Source organism: Electrona antarctica (genome assembly GCF_951216825.1).
Source record: "Electrona antarctica genome assembly, chromosome: 21".
In the NCBI taxonomy this organism is placed as follows: domain Eukaryota; kingdom Metazoa; phylum Chordata; class Actinopteri; order Myctophiformes; family Myctophidae; genus Electrona; species Electrona antarctica.
Window position 1 is genome coordinate 36,593,944 of NC_136802.1, and position 15,683 is coordinate 36,609,626.

Consider the following 15,683-nt stretch of genomic DNA (forward strand, 5'->3'; position numbering starts at 1 on the left):
CTAAACAAATTCATATTGCAATGTGCATGCTATATTTTACATATGGAACAAGACAAGACTCCATTGTGATTAGAACTGTAGCCAACAGCAAAATCTAGTGGACACATTCAACCTGTAGAGAGCAGGGCATCACACATTTTAGCATAGTTGAACTGGACCTCATCTACAGATTGAAATGATCAGAGTCTAATAGTTTGGTACACACTTCCGTATCATCAAATAGTAATTGGCTTCGCCCGATGTGGGGCTCGAACCCACGACCCTGAGATTAAGAGTCTCATGCTCTACCGACTGAGCTAACCAGGCACAAGCACTATGTTCACAGCTGCATTCTTTCACCGAATGTAAAGAGGTTCATGAAAAACTATTGTGGGCAAATGGGCAATACACAATAGGTAAGAACTTGCTTTCGGAGGTACTGTTGGGATTTGAACCCAGGGTCTCCTTTTTACAAGACAGGCAATTTCACCGCTAAGCCACAGCACCGACCCCTCTGATAAAGTAAATGAGTTATTAAAGTTCTAAACAAATTCATATTGCAACCTGCATGCTATATTTTACATAATGGAACAAGACACATCTCCATTGTGATTAGAACTGTAGCCAACAGCACAACCTAGTGGACACATTCAACCTGTAGAGAGCAGGGCATCACACATTTTAGCATAGTTGAACTGGACCTCATCTACAGATTTAAATGATCAGAGTCTAATAGTTTGGCCAACGCTTCCGTATCATCAAATGGCAATTGGCTTCGCCCGATGTGGGGCTCGAACCCACGATCCTGAGATTAAGAGTCTCATGCTCTACCGACTGAGCTAAGCAGGCACAAGTACCATGTTCACAGCTGCATTCTTTCACCGAATGTAAAGAGGTCCATGAAAGAAGAAATATTGTGGGCAAATGGGCAATACACAATAGTTAGGAACTTGCTTTCGGAGGTACTGCTGGGATTTGAACCCAGGGTCTCCTGTTCACAAGACAGGCGCTTTCACCGCTAAGCCACAGCACCTGCCTAATAGCATGATGTTATTGATGACCTGAGATTAAGAGTCTCATGCTCTACCGACTGAGTTTACCAGGCACAAATAATATTTACATAGCTGCATTATTTCACCAGAAGCATCTCTGGAAATCTAAGCATGCATGCAACATTTCAATCAAATGTCAAGAGGTTCATGAAAGAAAAACTATTGTGGGCAAAAAATAATGTTGTTAGGAATTTGCTTTCTGAGGTACTGCTGGGATTTGAACCCAGGGTCTCCTGTTTACGAAACAGGCGCTTTCACCAGCTAAGCCACAGTACCTGACCAAAAGCCTGATGTTAAAGATAGAAGATGTGATTCTCTGATAAAGTAAATGAGTTATTAAAGTTCTAAACAAATTCATATTGCAATGTGCATGCTATATTTTACATATGGAACAAGACAAGACTCCATTGTGATTAGAACTGTAGCCAACAGCAGAATCTAGTGGACACATTCAACCTGTAGAGAGCAGGGCATCACACATTTTAGCATAGTTGAACTGGACCTCATCTACAGATTGAAATGATCAGAGTCTAATAGTTTGGTACACACTTCCGTATCATCAAATAGTAATTGGCTTCGCCCGATGTGGGGCTCGAACCCACGACCCTGAGATTAAGAGTCTCATGCTCTACCGACTGAGCTAACCAGGCACAAGCACCATGTTCACAGCTGCATTCTTTCACCGAATGTAAAGAGGTTCATGAAAGAAAAACTATTGTGGGCAAATGGGCAATACACAATAGTTAAGAACTTGCTTTCGGAGGTACTGTTGGGATTTGAACCCAGGGTCTCCTGTTTACAAGACAGGCAATTTCACCGCTAAGCCACAGCACCGACCCCTCTGATAAAGTAAATGAGTTATTAAAGTTCTAAACAAATTCATATTGCAACCTGCATGCTATATTTTACATAATGGAACAAGACACATCTCTATTGTGATTAGAACTGTAGCCAACAGCACAACCTAGTGGACACATTCAACCTGTAGAGAGCAGGGCATCACACATTTTAGCATAGTTGAACTGGACCTCATCTACAGATTTAAATGATCAGAGTCTAATAGTTTGGCCAACACTTCCGTATCATCAAATGGCAATTGGCTTCGCCCGATGTGGGGCTCGAACCCACGACCCTGAGATTAAGAGTCTCATGCTCTACCGACTGAGCTAACCAGGCACAATTACCATGTTCACAGCTGCATTCTTTCACCGAATGTAAAGAGGTCCATGAAAGAAAAAATATTGTGGGCAAATGGGCAATACACAATAGTTAAGAACTTGCTTTCGGAGGTACTGCTGGGATTTGAACCCAGGGTCTCCTGTTTACAAGACAGGCGCTTTCACCGCTAAGCCACAGCACCTGCCTAATAGCATGATGTTATTGATGACCTGAGATTAAGAGTCTCATGCTCTACCGACTGAGTTTACCAGGCACAAATAATATTTACATAGCTGCATTATTTCACCAGAAGCATCTCTGGAAATCTAAGCATGCATGCAACATTTCAATCAAATGTCAAGAGGTTCATGAAAGAAAAACTATTGTGGGCAAAAAATAATGTTGTTAGGAATTTGCTTTCTGAGGTACTGCTGGGATTTGAACCCAGGGTCTCCTGTTTACGAAACAGGCGCTTTCACCAGCTAAGCCACAGTACCTGACCAAAAGCCTGATGTTAAAGATAGAAGATGTGATTCTCTGATAAAGTAAATGAGTTATTAAAGTTCTAAACAAATTCATATTGCAATGTGCATGCTATATTTTACATATGGAACAAGACAAGACTCCATTGTGATTAGAACTGTAGCCAACAGCAAAATCTAGTGGACACATTCAACCTGTAGAGAGCAGGGCATCACAAATTTTAGCATAGTTGAACTGGACCTCATCTACAGATTGAAATGATCAGAGTCTAATAGTTTGGTACACACTTCCGTATCATCAAATAGTAATTGGCTTCGCCCGATGTGGGGCTCGAACCCACGACCCTGAGATTAAGAGTCTCATGCTCTACCGACTGAGCTAACCAGGCACAAGCACTATGTTCACAGCTGCATTCTTTCACCGAATGTAAAGAGGTTCATGAAAAACTATTGTGGGCAAATGGGCAATACACAATAGGTAAGAACTTGCTTTCGGAGGTACTGTTGGGATTTGAACCCAGGGTCTCCTGTTTACAAGACAGGCAATTTCACCGCTAAGCCACAGCACCGACCCCTCTGATAAAGTAAATGAGTTATTAAAGTTCTAAACAAATTCATATTGCAACCTGCATGCTATATTTTACATAATGGAACAAGACACATCTCCATTGTGATTAGAACTGTAGCCAACAGCACAACCTAGTGGACACATTCAACCTGTAGAGAGCAGGGCATCACACATTTTAGCATAGTTGAACTGGACCTCATCTACAGATTTAAATGATCAGAGTCTAATAGTTTGGCCAACGCTTCCGTATCATCAAATGGCAATTGGCTTCGCCCGATGTGGGGCTCGAACGCACGACCCTGAGATTAAGAGTCTCATGCTCTACCGACTGAGCTAAGCAGGCACAAGTACCATGTTCACAGCTGCATTCTTTCACCGAATGTAAAGAGGTCCATGAAAGAAGAAATATTGTGGGCAAATGGGCAATACACAATAGTTAGGAACTTGCTTTCGGAGGTACTGCTGGGATTTGAACCCAGGGTCTCCTGTTCACAAGACAGGCGCTTTCACCGCTAAGCCACAGCACCTGCCTAATAGCATGATGTTATTGATGACCTGAGATTAAGAGTCTCATGCTCTACCGACTGAGTTTACCAGGCACAAATAATATTTACATAGCTGCATTATTTCACCAGAAGCATCTCTGGAAATCTAAGCATGCATGCAACATTTCAATCAAATGTCAAGAGGTTCATGAAAGAAAAACTATTGTGGGCAAAAAATAATGTTGTTAGGAATTTGCTTTCTGAGGTACTGCTGGGATTTGAACCCAGGGTCTCCTGTTTACGAAACAGGCGCTTTCACCAGCTAAGCCACAGTACCTGACCAAAAGCCTGATGTTAAAGATAGAAGATGTGATTCTCTGATAAAGTAAATGAGTTATTAAAGTTCTAAACAAATTCATATTGCAATGTGCATGCTATATTTTACATATGGAACAAGACAAGACTCCATTGTGATTAGAACTGTAGCCAACAGCAGAATCTAGTGGACACATTCAACCTGTAGAGAGCAGGGCATCACACATTTTAGCATAGTTGAACTGGACCTCATCTACAGATTGAAATGATCAGAGTCTAATAGTTTGGTACACACTTCCGTATCATCAAATTTAAATTGGCTTCGCCCGATGTGGGGCTCGAAACCAGGACCCTGAGATTAAGAGTCTCATGCTCTACCGACTGAGCTAACCAGGCACAAGCACCATGTTCACAGCTGCATTCTTTCACCGAATGTAAAGAGGTTCATGAAAGAAAAACTATTGTGGGCAAATGGGCAATACACAATAGTTAAGAACTTGCTTTCGGAGGTACTGTTGGGATTTGAACCCAGGGTCTCCTGTTTACAAGACAGGCAATTTCACCGCTAAGCCACAGCACCGACCCCTCTGATAAAGTAAATGAGTTATTAAAGTTCTAAACAAATTCATATTGCAACCTGCATGCTATATTTTACATAATGGAACAAGACACATCTCCATTGTGATTAGAACTGTAGCCAACAGCACAACCTAGTGGACACATTCAACCTGTAGAGAGCAGGGCATCACACATTTTAGCATAGTTGAACTGGACCTCATCTACAGATTTAAATGATCAGAGTCTAATAGTTTGGCCAACACTTCCGTATCATCAAATGGCAATTGGCTTCGCCCGATGTGGGGCTCGAACCCACGACCCTGAGATTAAGAGTCTCATGCTCTACCGACTGAGCTAACCAGGCACAATTACCATGTTCACAGCTGCATTCTTTCACCGAATGTAAAGAGGTCCATGAAAGAAAAAATATTGTGGGCAAATGGGCAATACACAATAGTTAAGAACTTGCTTTCGGAGGTACTGCTGGGATTTGAACCCAGGGTCTCCTGTTTACAAGACAGGCGCTTTCACCGCTAAGCCACAGCACCTGCCTAATAGCATGATGTTATTGATGACCTGAGATTAAGAGTCTCATGCTCTACCGACTGAGTTTACCAGGCACAAATAATATTTACATAGCTGCATTATTTCACCAGAAGCATCTCTGGAAATCTAAGCATGCATGCAACATTTCAATCAAATGTCAAGAGGTTCATGAAAGAAAAACTATTGTGGGCAAAAAATAATGTTGTTAGGAATTTGCTTTCTGAGGTACTGCTGGGATTTGAACCCAGGGTCTCCTGTTTACGAAACAGGCGCTTTCACCAGCTAAGCCACAGTACCTGACCAAAAGCCTGATGTTAAAGATAGAAGATGTTATTCTCTGATAAAGTAAATGAGTTATTAAAGTTCTAAACAAATTCATATTGCAATGTGCATGCTATATTTTACATATGGAACAAGACAAGACTCCATTGTGATTAGAACTGTAGCCAACAGCAAAATCTAGTGGACACATTCAACCTGTAGAGAGCAGGGCATCACACATTTTAGCATAGTTGAACTGGACCTCATCTACAGATTGAAATGATCAGAGTCTAATAGTTTGGTACACACTTCCGTATCATCAAATTTAAATTGGCTTCGCCCGATGTGGGGCTCGAAACCAGGACCCTGAGATTAAGAGTCTCATGCTCTACCGACTGAGCTAACCAGGCACAAGCACCATGTTCACAGCTGCATTCTTTCACCGAATGTAAAGAGGTTCATGAAAGAAAAACTATTGTGGGCAAATGGGCAATACACAATAGTTAAGAACTTGCTTTCGGAGGTACTGTTGGGATTTGAACCCAGGGTCTCCTGTTTACAAGACAGGCAATTTCACCGCTAAGCCACAGCACCGACCCCTCTGATAAAGTAAATGAGTTATTAAAGTTCTAAACAAATTCATATTGCAACCTGCATGCTATATTTTACATAATGGAACAAGACACATCTCCATTGTGATTAGAAATGTAGCCAACAGCACAACCTAGTGGACACATTCAACCTGTAGAGAGCAGGGCATCACACATTTTAGCATAGTTGAACTGGACCTCATCTACAGATTTAAATGATCAGAGTCTAATAGTTTGGCCAACACTTCCGTATCATCAAATGGCAATTGGCTTCGCCCGATGTGGGGCTCGAACCCACGACCCTGAGATTAAGAGTCTCATGCTCTACCGACTGAGCTAACCAGGCACAATTACCATGTTCACAGCTGCATTCTTTCACCGAATGTAAAGAGGTCCATGAAAGAAAAAATATTGTGGGCAAATGGGCAATACACAATAGTTAAGAACTTGCTTTCGGAGGTACTGCTGGGATTTGAACCCAGGGTCTCCTGTTTACAAGACAGGCGCTTTCACCGCTAAGCCACCGCTGAGATTAAGAGTCTCATGCTCTACCGACTGAGTTTACCAGGCACAAATAATATTTACATAGCTGCATTATTTCACCAGAAGCATCTCTGGAAATCTAAGCATGCATGCAACATTTCAATCAAATGTCAAGAGGTTCATGAAAGAAAAACTATTGTGGGCAAAAAATTATGTTGTTAGGAATTTGCTTTCTGAGGTACTGCTGGGATTTGAACCCAGGGTCTCCTGTTTACAAAACAGGCGCTTACCTAGTGGACACATTCAACCTGTAGAGAGCAGGGCATCACACATTTTAGCATAGTTGAACTGGACCTCATCTACAGACGAGCATGTAGATTGGCTGTTTTCACATACAAGGTTTCCCCTCTTGACAGAGAAGATATTTCAAATTCACAATGTCTCTATTCGCATTATATCCTCCCTGGAGAAAACCACATACTGTAGCACTCTCACATTTTGGGACGATGTATCAAGTCTCTCTACAGACACTGAATAAGATATGAAACGATATGAAAGTGTTATTTGTCACGCGGTAGCTTTTCCTGAAAGTCTTCTGTAACCAAAGCACATAAGGGAGTGCTGGGTTTAACCCATTTTGGCCGGGAACCCCTTTTGGTGTTTTAAACATTATGTTATAATAGGCCTATCTCACAGCCCCCTTTCCACGCCCCCTTCTGGTAGCTAGTGGTGACATTTAACATTTACACGTTTTTTTCTCTGGAGAATCTAAGTACATTTCCTAATGTAAAAATGTGACAGACCAATATTATTATGAAGCAAACAAGATGGTAAATCAGCTCAAACCTTACCTTGAGAAAACAAAAGTTGTAGACTTCTTAAAGGTATATTCAGTGATTTCACTTCATTCAAATATCACTTATTTTGGATAATCCTCCCTAATATAAAGTGGGCTGACCATATAAGGAGTTCCTCCCTGTCCCCAGTGAGCCCCTGGGGTCAAAAAATCCTAGTTTCGGTTTGGGCTTTGGGTGGCAAAGCCTTCATCCAATCAGGATGAGAGGGGCCTTCCTCCAATCATGATCGAGTGGGGCGGGCATTGGTGCACGTGCTGTTGGTCTGTTGTACTTCCCCCACTGTAGAGCGTGTGCATGTGCACATCTTGTTACCGGGTGGACCGTTTTTTTCCCCAAATCACTGAATGCTCCTTTAAATGACCTCTGTTAACATGTAGTGTCTATGGAGTGACGTCACGCTATCACCACTATAGCTCCGAAAGGGGGCGTGGAAAGGGGGCGTGGAAATTCTGTGAGATAGGCCTATTTAGCTATTGAAAAATAGCAGATCTACAAGCTCATAGCGCGCCACCGAGTGGCGCGCTACGAGCTTGTAGGTCTGCTATTTTTTAAACATCGTTAAAATGTGCCTAAAATCTTTCAGAAAATTGTCATGATTTAGAAAACTTTTTTTTTTAAATTTCGACGTCAGGCCTGAATGGGATAAACATGGCAAATACAACAAGATTCCAGGGCATTAGGTACGGAGTGTTCTGGCAGCTTTTGATATTAGTATTAGTAAGTAAACAACATCAGGAAGAAGCAGGACTCAACCATCAGGATTCGAACTCCATTATTTTATTGTATATGTCATCACACCAGAGAGAGACTAGTGTCTCCCTCCAGAGCTTCCCCCCAGCACCCCCCACACATAGTATAGTTTATACTTTCAGCAGTGTACAGAGTTCCAGGAGTAACAAGAGATGGTCATTCCTTAAATGGACTCTATTCTATAGTTAACTCACACAGTTTGAAATAGGTGTATTTATTTTATTTATTATTTATTTATTTGACAGGGACATTATGCGTCTCCACCAGGCCGAAGGCATGGGGAGAGAGTATGTTTTGCACTCCGTCCGTGTGTGTGTGTGTGTGTGTGTGTGTGTGTGTGTGTGTGTGCGTCCGTCCGTCCGTCCTTCCTTCCTTCCGTCCGTCTGTTACCAGCTAATCTCCGGTACCATTGGCCCGATCCATGCCAAACTTTGCACACACACTCCATGGATGCCAACGACGAACCTCTGCCCCAAATATTCCTCAACGGCCTGTTATAGCGCCACCATGAGGCCGATTTAGGCAAAACACATTTCTGTAGATTACTCGTACACATTTTATCCATACATCACACAATTCGGTATACACTATCTAGTGTATCATGTGATCAACACGGATCTGCACCATTTCCCATCTTCCATCCTGATTGGCTAAGATTGCCTTCCAAAGCTCACATGATTGGTCCGTTTCGAACAAAATGCCACAAATCACAAACACAGTGTGCAATTTCCGTGAAATTATACACGCACATTTCCACTAGGCCGAGGACGACATGCCACTCATTTCTTCCCCAAATCAGCCTCAAGGTGGCGCTATAACAGGCCAATTCCTGTTTTTAGCTATAACTGCATCGATCTGTATACAACTTATGTATGCGCACTCCCTAGAGGCCATGGAAAAACATTGTCCCTGCATCCCTCCACATCTGCCGGTTATAGCGCCACCATGAGGTCGATTTCTGCAAAACACATTGCTTATGTTAGTCGCACAGATTTCATCCAAATGTCACGCAAATCGGTACACATGATCTCTGTAGTCATGTGATCAAGACGAGTCTGTTGGATTTCTCAGATTGTACACTGATTGGCTAATATTGCCTTCCAAAGTTTTCAGGAGTGGCCCGTTTTGTACAAAATGCTGCTCATCCAGAATTATATCCTCAGAGATGCTGTGAGTGATCTGGCTCTGCATTTCCTCAAAAAAATTAAGAAAATTGTTGCAAAAAAAAACAAAACAAAAACATCCTCCTAAACATTTTGCCAAACATCACACACACTCCTATCCTCCTGGTGGAGACCTGTGTCCGGAAGGGCACTTTTTCTAGTTTACATCTGTAGTCCCTGAGCAGGCTCTTAAAATGGTAGTAAAACTAAACATACAATGACACATACAGTACAATACAATGCAATACATTACAGATAAAAGAAAGAAAGAGTGTATAGTGTGCCAGCACACAACACCATGCATTATTGCCATGTGTGCATATGTGCCAGTTTACATGAGTCGGCAGTCTCTAATGAGTTTGTCAGTGAAGAACAGGTGAGTAATTAGAGTGTTAAGTATCATCTACTAGCTAGGCTACATTAAATTAATCAATACCATAGTGTTTATATGCATTTTCGCCGCCACAGGAGTAGTTAGCCCAGCCACAGACATCCCATGAAGATTGTTTTGCTGTCTGTACTTTAGGGACTGCAGCTCTCATAACTCACTGAAGTAGAGGCATTTTTCAAGCGATGAAAGATTGTTCTCCATTGTGGCAAAATTGGCAGTGCAGGCCTCCATTCTCCACCTTCACAGTGTAAAAAGCACGTGTTGTACCGCCACCAATTTCTGACTGAACAATTTACTTTTTTTGTTCTCACTTCTCGCACGTGTGCCTAACTTTTTTTCTTCTTTTTTTTATATAAGTCACTGTAGAAACACTTTGTAATAGTTTGGTACAGTTGGTTGTCGTCTCGTGCTTTCATGTTTTTGTTTTTTTCTCGTGAAATCTGCCACGTGTGCGATATAGTCCCCATGACTCAGGAACTGGTGAAGGACGAGAGTTTGAGAACAGAGAGACCATTGCCTTGGAGAACGGTCTTTCATCATTTGGAAAAACCTCTTTCACTTCAGTGAATATTATGAAACGATATTAACCCATTTTGGCCTGATCTCGAAATTAAAAAAAAAAGTATTCTAAATCCTCCAGTTTTCTGAAATAAATATTTTCACGATTTTTGAAAAATAGCAGACCTACAAGCTCGTAGCGCGCCACTCGGTGGCGCGCTACGAGCTTGTAGATCTGCTATTTTTCAATAGCTAAAGCATAACATAATGCTAACACCAAAAGGGGTTCCCGCCCAAAATGGGTTAAACTCAGTCCAAACTCCATAGAGGTTGTTTTGTTTGTCTGCACTTCAGTGACTAACAGTCTTTGACAGGACGATCAGTGGAACACAGACATACTCAGCACAGCCCTCTGTGGGGGATCAGTCTTACTTAGGAAGGCATTTTGTTGACAAAGAATCTCCTCCTGGAAATGCCATGATGGAGAGTGACAGAAGGAGAGATAGAGATGGACGGATGGAAGGAGAATATAGTGAAAGAAAAAGGAGGAGGGGAGAGGAGGATGGGACAGAGGGGATGACACCTGCACAGTGCACATGTACTGTGCACGCGCACGCACAGACAGACACACACACACACACACACACGTGCACACACGCACAGAGGAAGTTGGGACAAAGACGATGATGATCTGTGCCTGGAGAATTCAACAGAAAGGCTGATACCCAGAGATGGAGAGATAAGAGGAAGAGTGGTGAGGTATAAGAGGAAGGACAGAGTAGAGGAGGAGATCTGCTTTGAAGGGCAAGGGGCTGCCGTGGAGGAAGTACTCAAAATTCTTAATCAGATTCTAAAAATGTCTTCTACATCCTGACAGTTTACTGAAAAAGCTATGTTTCTATGTCAGTCGTTCTTCGAATTTTCAAAAATAGCAGACCTACAAGCTCGTAGCGCGCCACTCGGTGGCGCGCTACGAGCTTGTAGATCTGCTATTTTTCAATAGCTAAAGCATAACATAATGCTAACACCAAAAGGGGTTCCCGCCCAAAATGGGTTAAGTCAATAATGCAATGATACAAAAGTATTCAAAGTAAAGTTTTCTAATAATTGTATAAGGTGCATATTTGCCTCTGAGATCTAGTGGAGTAGAAACAAAAAGAGTAGGCTATGGCAAATTGGAAAAATCCTCAAGATTCTAGGACTATACTTGTTATTTTCCATCACGGGAGGAGGAGAGGAGAGGAGAGGAGGGGAGGGGAGGGGAGGGGAGGGGAGGGGAGGGGAGAGGAGAGGAGAGGAGGGGAGGGGAGGGGAGGGGAGAGGAGAGGAGAGGAGAGGAGAGGAGAGGAGAGGAGAGGAGAGGAGAGGAGAGGAGAGGAGAGGAGAGGAGAGGAGAGGAGAGGAGAGGAGAGGAGAGGAGAGGAGGCGCAGGGAAAACGATACACAAAGAGGAACTGGCATATAGAGACATATAGTGTATCTAATCCCACAGCGTCTCTGATGAGGAGATAGTGTCGGTGAGAAAGTGAAGAGAAGAGAGTGAACAGAAAGCAGAGGTTGTCCACCCTGCCGATACTCTGACAGAAAGCTTTAGTAACAGTAACGATGGAAGTTGGAGATCCATGCCCCACCCGGCTATACAATACCCATTGTACCCGCGGCTGTGGCTCAGGAGGTAGAGCAGGTCGTCCAATGATCCCTGGGTCGGCGGTTCGAATCCCGGCTCCTCCTGTCCACATGTCGAAGTGTCCTTGGGCAAGACACTGAACCCTACACTGCCTCCAATGAGTCGGTCGGTGTGTGAGCTCGCCACCATTGGTGTGTGAATGTGGGAAGTGAGGACGCTGGCGTCGACTGTTCGCCGCTTCACCTCCCAATGTATGAATGAATGAACCATTGTAAAGCGCTTTGAGCACTTGGAAAAACGCTATAAAAATGCAATTCATTATTATTACCCGTGTCGTAGTACCCGTATCCACCCATCTGTCTGTCCCTTTTATGCCCATATATGGAGATTTTTGTATCTGTCTCTCTGTGTCCCTTTAAATTATTCCTATATATGGAGTTCTGTGTCAGGCACGCCCACATACGGAGTGTTGTGATGTCAGAACAGGCCAGCTCCATATATGGAGCCTGGTGGGCAGGGGCCCTGTCCAGAGCCCCGCTCCTTTCGTGGCGGTTCTGGACAACCGTGGGTACGACCGACTCGACACCGGGAACTGCACTGCACTCCCTGTGGGGGATGGAACGCGTACAGTGTGTGGAATTTGAAGCCGGTGAGGCGAACGGTTCTCAAGTGTGGATTACAGACGTACCGACGTACAGAGACGTGGTGCATTTACAGATAGATATACTGTCGGTAATGTATGTCTTGTAATAATCTAAATCTTTAAAGTACTTAGTTCCTTGTTTCCACCCCTGGGAGGAGCACCGTGTCCCACTTGTCTCGCAGCGTACGTCAGTCAGTGTCTGCTGGCCCTCAGCCAAATCCTCACCCGTTCCCACGTGCCGTACCGCCCGCTAACAATGTCACATCACACAAACATCCCCCTCCCCGAAGCTTCGTTCACATCCGACAGACGCTTCCCTCATGCTATATCCATCCACCATGCATCCAACGCACAGCAGCGCACCACCATGCATGTCTGCCTCGTGTGTAGACGGCTGTCTGCCTTAACCAAATGCCATCATCCTGACAATCCCGGCCCACCACCACCATCATACTGACAATCCCCCCCCCCCCCCCCCGGTTCAGTATGACAAGAAGAGACGCCCGTGCTATAGGCTGCCTGGATCACACAGCCACTTATGGCTCTGGCACAACCCGCTGGCATCCCTGAGGCGTTCCAACCATAGACATGGATATAAGGCTCTGGGGCGTCTGTACTCAAATGAGGGAAGCTTCCGCGTGACCGCACTGGTGATTCACAGGAGCCTCCGTGTGCGTCACAGAACGGACGTTCGGTATGACAATCAGAGGCAATGTTTGTTTTCTCATGCCAATAGAGGGTATGCGCATGCTTAAAGTGAATTGCACATCGAGTGGCAAATCGAGTGGCAAAGCAACATGCAAAGTGAGTTTAACATTGTTTAATGTTGTTTAATGCAATCAGATTGGACTTTTCTGTTTGGATGTATGGGCTGTCAAGGCCAGAAAGTAGTTTTTTGCCACTCAGTAGGCATTCCTGCATAACTTCTGGGTTTGATGATGATGTCACGTGCATACCCTCTATAAAGCTCCTTTGGATTGAATTGATAAGTAGCGGAAAAGACGCGCTGTGACTTCTGCCTTACAGTGCGATACACCGTCGCTCCAATGAGCTGCAGCGACCGATGCCACTCCAAACGTGTCCAACCTATAGGCATCTAGGATTTATATCTATGAGGTAAAAGTTTCTAACCTGACTCCGCCAGATGGGGCAGCAGAGAGTACACTGGGTTCCCCCCTCCTGCTCCCATCTGGGAACTCTCAGGCAGACTTGATGCCCTAGCCTGGCTAATAAGCCAGACTAATATCACACAACACTGTCGCGGTATATTAGTCTGGGCTGGCTCCACTTGGATTTCATTTCCCGGGGGGCGGGTTCAAACATTTTCTCTTTGACGCAATTGGTCAGAGCTACTGTCAGTCAAAGGTCTCAAGCATTGAACGTCACTGTACCAAAGCCCGCCCATATTGCATACCGTGTCCCGATTGGCCCGACCTGTTCTCGGTTGTAGGAAAGAGGCGTGCTACTGAGCCTCACCAGACCCTAATCCGCTGGCAGGCAAATTTATTTTTGCCAACGGCTGATTCGGTCTGGTTTATTAACCAGGCTATTGATGCCCGGCCACAAAACGGCAGCAGCAGCTATCCCGCCTCTAGCTGCTGCTGATTGGCCAGGCCGTTTTGTGGCCGGGCATCAAGTCTGCCTGAGAGTTCCCAGATGGGAGCAGGAGGGGGGGAGCCCAGTGTACTCTCTGCTGCCCCATCTGGCGGAGTCAGGTTAAAAAGTTTCAGCACTTGCGCAGGAAACTGGGTTCAAATCCAGGGTAGAAGAGGAAAGTTACAAACTGTATAGTGCTGCATTAATGTCTGACCAGCTGGCCACCTGGGCCTGGGCTGGTCAGACAGGTGGTTTGCATAATGTATGAACCATTACAAAAAAAGAGGCATACAGTATGTGTAAGTAAGTGTTGTGTATTCTGTCTCATATACGTATATAGACTTAACCACTTAAAGGACCACTTCACCACTTTTCAACCTATCTTCATATAATAGGTCCTCACTAATAATCATGATAAAATGGCACGATTTTTTTCTACTCCGTCTGTGTCTCATAGGAGGGCCGTGGGCAGTTTAGAAACCGTCTTCCAGTGACATCATCATTAGGCAGATTTTTTTTTAAACATTATTTTACAAAAATGTTTAGATTTTCATTATCGTGAGAACGATGGCTTCCATTTTCGCATTGCAACTTTTCAGGACTAGTAAGCCTGCAGTTTCTATTAGCTTGTATTCCCCATCGATGATGTCACTGGAAGACGGTTTCTGAACTCCCCAATGCCCTCCTATGAGACACAGACTGAGTAGAAAAGAATTGCACAATTTTTTCATGATTATTTGTGAGGACCTACTATAGGAAGATAGGTTGAAAAGTGGTGAAGTGGTCCTTTAAACCCTGTATGCTGTTGACCGGAATCTCCCAGGGCTCCATATGACTCGTTCTTTCCCTCTTCAGCGGTGGTCAGTGGTCTCTGGGGACCACGTGGTCCTTGAGGGGGTTCCAGGTGGTCCCCAGCTAAATGATGGAGAGTTGGTAACCAAATGAACCCTATACCTTTAACCCATTTAGGCCTGACGTCGAAAAGTGTGATTTGAGTCTGGCTTATTAGCCAGGCTACGTTCACACCAACAGACATCACTTCATAATTATCACATCTAAATATGACTTCTTCTAGCTCTAACCGAAGCTCTGATGATGGCGTCGTCGCCACAATCACAGCGATAACGACAGTAGGGGGAACGATGTCACTGGGATCACTCAGAAGGATCTGATGAACACTGACAATCACACTCCATTTCAATTTACAGGGAGATATTATTGTTCAACCACAAAACTGAGTGACAGCATGTTATGGTTCATCAGTGTGGATGATGACATCATTATTGTTATAGGACGGCCCTTTAACCCATTCTGGGCGGGAACCCCTTTTGGTGTTAGCATTATGTTATGCTTTAGCTATTGAAAAATAGCAGATCTACAAGCTCGTAGCGCTGTAGGTCTGCTATTTTTGAAAAATCGAAGAACGACTGACATAGAAACATAGCTTTTTCAGAAAACTGTCAGGATGTAGAAGACATTTTTAGATCTCAGGTCAAAATGGGTTAATCTACTAAAGGAGTAGTTCACAAAATAAAGTTACACACACCATGAAGCCCTGCATTCAAGAGCACGATTTTGTTTTTGTTTTGCATTCCCGAGCCAATAATTTGATGACTGGCCAGTCCCAGACGGCACGACACATGCACGTTATGAGTATAATTTTATCACCATAGATTTCACT

The 15,683-nt window shown here is 43.9% G+C and overlaps 2 protein-coding genes across 3 annotated transcripts in view; both read left to right on the top strand.

Annotated features, from left to right (window-relative positions):
• LOC306914200 (netrin receptor UNC5D-like) overlaps positions 1-15,683 on the top strand; it is a 594,918-nt gene that overhangs the window by 302,481 nt on the left and 276,754 nt on the right. The window lies entirely within an intron of this gene.
• The window catches only part of LOC306913762 (netrin receptor UNC5D-like), a gene marked incomplete at its 5' end in the record, with an annotated part of 85,177 nt that overhangs the window by 26,838 nt on the left and 42,656 nt on the right, over positions 1-15,683 (top strand). The gene's annotated exons all lie outside the window — the stretch shown is intronic.